This window comes from Mus caroli, chromosome 13 (genome assembly GCF_900094665.2).
Source record: "Mus caroli chromosome 13, CAROLI_EIJ_v1.1, whole genome shotgun sequence".
Lineage (NCBI taxonomy): Eukaryota > Metazoa > Chordata > Mammalia > Rodentia > Muridae > Mus > Mus caroli.
In genome coordinates this window covers 59,001,332-59,006,100 of record NC_034582.1, presented here as the reverse complement: position 1 = coordinate 59,006,100, position 4,769 = coordinate 59,001,332, and the positions used below count along the sequence as shown (strand labels likewise).

At 44.2% G+C, this 4,769-nt stretch overlaps 1 long non-coding RNA gene across 1 annotated transcript in view; it reads left to right on the top strand.

Moving 5' to 3' along the window:
• The window catches only part of LOC110307573, a 61,901-nt gene extending 57,344 nt beyond the window's left edge, over positions 1-4,557 (top strand). The window contains exon 5 of the long non-coding RNA XR_002379423.1: positions 4,340-4,557. This is a non-coding gene — a long non-coding RNA (uncharacterized LOC110307573). The remainder of the gene's footprint in view (positions 1-4,339) is intronic.
• The last annotated feature ends 212 nt before the right edge of the window (positions 4,558-4,769 follow it).

Below are 4,769 nucleotides of genomic sequence, written 5' to 3'. Positions count from 1 at the left end.
AACGAGATCTGGCGCCCTCTTCTGGAGTGTCTGAAGACAGCTACAGTGTACTTACATATAATAAATAAATAAATCTTTAAAAAAAAAAGAATATAAAATGCAAGAGAATGCTATGGCTTGTTCTATGGCAGAAGCTGTGTGTACATCCACATTGCAGTGATTACTTTCTTGTTGCTCAAGGGTCTGCTTTGGCTCACAGTTTGAGATGATGAAGTTCATCAAGGTAAAGAAAGCATGAGGTGCAAGAGCATGAGGTAGCTGCTCAAACCGCATCTACAGTCAGGAAACAACGTGACGAATTCCAGTGTTCAGCTCATTGTCCACTTCTTCATTTGAAGTTATGTGTTTATGTGCAGGATGTGTGTGTGACTGCAGGTGCCCCCAGAAGATGTCAGATCCCCTTTGGAGCTGTAGTTACAGGTGGTTGTTCCCAATATGGGTGCTAGGAACTGAAGTTGAGTCCTTTAGAAGAACAGCAAGCACTCCTAGTCACTGAGCTATGTATCCTGACACACTCTCTGGAAACACATACGGACACATCCACAGGTAATTCTAATCCAGTCAAAGAGACAGTAAAGATGAGTGGCTACTTACACACTGAGAACCCTACTACCATCTCAACTACACAGAGATGGTTCAGAAAGCAAGACCAAGGGTAGTCCTTCCTCCCCATACCTCCATCCTCATCTGAGGATCTACTTGATGCAGTATTTACTAAACCCACAATGACCAGCCCTTCGGACATCTTTTCTCCCATTCCCAGAACAGAAGCTAAGGAATATTCTGTTCCTGATTTACAGATTAGAAAATAGATATACAGAGAAGATAGCCACGTCCCAGAGAAGACAGACTGCCCAACGTGAGAATGGAGATGAGAAACAACAGCCAGTCAACTTGACTCTAAACCGAAACTCTCTCTACCACCCACACTTGGAAAATGATAAAATGTTTTCACGGTGTTAAAACCAAGTGATAAGCACTGATTTTTTTTTTTCTAACTATGTGTGGGGGAAGATTTCAGGGGTAAAGTACTTGCTATTCAGCTCAGTACTGCTATTAGAAGCCAGGCATGGTGTTATGCACCTATCACCCAGCGCTGGTGCATAGAAACAGGATGACCCTAGGGATTTGCTGGGAAGCCAGTCCAGCCAATCAGTAGGCTAGTTCTGTGTTGTGGGGCAGTCCCAGCAGCAGGCATTTGAAGCAATGGGCCGTATCACCTCCACAGTAGAGAGAAGAGAGAAGCAAATGCAGGCTTACAGTTCTCCCACGGGAGACACTCACTCCCAAGCTTGCTGCCAGCTTGAGTTGCAGCCTTGGCCCCCATCCACCCCTGAATCACAGCTTCTGTGTGCTGACCCCGAGGAAAGTCTGCCCAGAAGACTTCCCCTCAATGATGCTGGGTTATTAATCTCAGCTGATTCCTCAACCCCTGCTGGCCAGCATTGAATGTCCTAGGCTTCCCTTCTATAGATTCTTAATTCAAATTGTATTACGCCAATGGCCCTAATGGAGCCTTTGCTTCCCTCTGAAACTTCACAAGCCAGGCTTCCATCTTCTCCATCTCTCTCAACATTCTTATCTTCCCTTAACAGCTCATTAAGCTCCAAGCACGCCAAGAGTTCCAAAAACTTCCACAATCCTCCCAGAAAACAACACTGTCAGATCTGTCACAGAAATAGCCTACTCTCCAGTACCAATTTCTGTCCCAGCTTGCTTTCTCCCTCTATAAAAACCACTGTGACCAAAACCAAAGTGAGAAAGAAATTATTTATCTGGCTTATCTGTTACATGGCCCACCATCGATCATTGAGGGAAGTCATGGAAGGAACCATGGAGGAGTTGTACTTACTGGCTCATGTTCAGCTTCTTCTCTTATATCTCACAGACCTACTGGCCCACAGGCCTGCCGACAGGCTAATCTGATGGAGGCAGTTCCTCAATTGAGTTTTACCCTCTACAAAGTGACTCTAGTTTGTGTCAAGCTAGGGACAACTAGTTAGCACATTGTTTTGTTTGTTTTGAAACAGGGTCTCTTGTAGCCCAAGCTGGACTCAAACTCCTATATGTAGTTGATTACCTTGAACTTCTGATCCTTCTGCATCCCTCCAATGCTGGGCTTGTTGGTATGCTCCACCATAGATAGATAGGTAGATAGATAGATAGATAGATAGATAGATAGATAGATAGATAGATAGACCTAAGAACACACTCTTCTGCAATCACCATAGCCCTGTATGGCTTTGGTCAAGATGAAGGGAAAGAGAGAAATGTGGTCTTTGAAGCTCTTTCCAGAGTTTGATCTAACCCGCCAGGGCTGTATTCATTCACAAATGTTTCCTAGACTCCATAGCAACTATTACTATTCCCCTGCTTGCTTTCTGGGCATGCTTGAACTCAGCTCTTGGAAACTAGGTGTGGCCATGTGACTTATTTCAGCCTATCATTTGAGACCTGGAGTCTGATTCCTGGTTCCCATTGCCCTGCATCAATCTTCATTCCTCCCCATTACCATTCCTCACCCCTAACCCCAATTCAGTAGCCTGTGGCAAGATGACATTGCTGCCTCTCAGTAAATTCTGTGTGTGTGGGGAGTGGGGTGAGGGCCTCTACATTTGCTGTCTTTGCTCTCAGTGTTTGTAATTCTATCAAGCTCCTCAGTGTAACAATGGCATCTGTAATGTCACAGCAGTGTGGCAGGTTCTGAGGGGACAACTACCTGAAGAAAAGAGCCAGCCACAGGGAATGGTAAACCCAAGCTTCCGAGATGTCAAAACTGGAGAAAAATGAGGAGAGACACATTTCCTTGAGAGCGGGGAGTGCACAGTATGAGCGTGTGGGGAGAGATCACAGCCTCAGCTGCTATAAGTCAGAATGCCGTCCATCTTGTTTTTTGAGGTAGAGTCTCTCATTGGCTAGGAACTTGTGAAGCAGGCTGGGCTGGCTGGTCAGGGAATCCCAGGCATCCTTCTATCTCTACCTCCCTAGCTCCAGGATTATTACACACCCACTAGACCCAGCTTTTTAACATGGGTCCTGGGAGTTGAACTCAGTCCTTTTGCTCACCCAGCAAACTCTCCACAAAATGCTCCCCCCCACCCCCCAGTTCATGCATGCCCTTCTAAATCTGGAGAGGGAAAAATCTAGAAGATGCTTTCTTACAAAAAAAAAAAAAAAAAAAAAAAAAAAAAACCTGCTAAAATGATCTCTACCCAGTAAGAAGCTTGATCTTCCACTAAGTAAGTGCATTATCTAGAGCTCCGGAATGGTATACTGGAATTTGTCTTTGAATGAGTTCCAATAGGCAGTCATGGCTGCTGACATATTAGAGACAAAGAGGTTTTGCAGTTGTTTGTTTGTCTGTTTGTCCAAGCATGGTTGATGGATAGCATCTACTTTGCATTGAAGCAGCATAGCAACACTATGCCCTTGTCAACCCATGCCCGTCTGAATCAGAGCTACTTGACAGTTTATCCCGAGTCCCTACCTTGTAAAGCACATTACAAGCGATGGCATGAACTGTCTGCCCTGTCTCTGAAACTTGAGCAAGTAATGCGTGATCTGCATCTTCCAGTTGCAGTGCCTTAACTTTTAAGTATCTAGGATGTCCCAATAAACTACTATGACAAGCAGGCCTCAGAGTGTCTATGAATGGCCCCATTATTCTTGACCTGTGGCTTAGATGGATACCAAGGGATCTTCTCTAGTCAGCTTTGTGTTCATGACTGAGGTGGCTTCAGGAGGAAGAAAGGGGCTTTACTCTAATGAACAGAAACTCTTCTGCCCCCCACAACAAGGACTGTAACAGCATTTAGAACAAGATGTGGTAATTGAGATGTCTATCTAGACAGCCTTTCATCAGCTCAATCTCAGGGTTTTCTATAACTAAAAAGAGATGTTCTAGAAATTGTAGTCTCTACTCTAGCTATTACAGGAGAAGGGAGAGATCAATGCCTCTCTGAAGTGGTCAGAGAACCACTTCACGAATGAAGAGTCAAAACAACCAAGAACCAGATGTAACTGGTTTGTTTCTACCCAGTCACTTTGTTCCATGAAATAACAACTCTGAGACTTAATATTTCATGAATACAATGCCTAAGCCAGAATGCTAAGTTAGCATTAGCTGACTAGCTCATATCTCAGTAATCCAGTCTATTGTAGTCTAAGTTCTTCCATGTGGTTAGTTACCTCTCCACCGGTTTACGTAACTGTCTCCATTAGCATTCCAGGTGAATCTCTCATGCCTGATAATTTCCTATAATTCCTCTCTCTATATCCCAGAACTCCCACCTCCTATTTCCTGTCTCAGCTTATTGACGATAGACTTTTTTATTGACAGGTGAATGGTTTTACACAGTGCACATGAGATTCTCCCTACACCAGAAGTGGATGCCGAGATAGAAAGAGGATTAATAGAATTCTCTGACATTTTTCTCAGTTAGATCATCTGCAATTAACTTAGCAACACCAGGTGACTACAGTAGGATGGGCCAAGAAGCATACAACCGGAGTCTGACAACACAGAAAATACAAATAAACTGAAGGACATCTCACAAAACAGTGGGTCACTACTTTTCAAAACTGTAATCAAAACTTGAGGGACTGGACAGATTGGAGGGGAGAGAGGGACAGTTAAGCATAGTGTGGACGGATGAATGGACCTTAAACAAGATAAACAGCTAGAATTCTAGAACCTTCCACAGATTCAGCGACTCTCCTGTGTATGTGTTGGGTGTGCAGGAGAAGCTAGGATGCAGTATGGCCTCCTC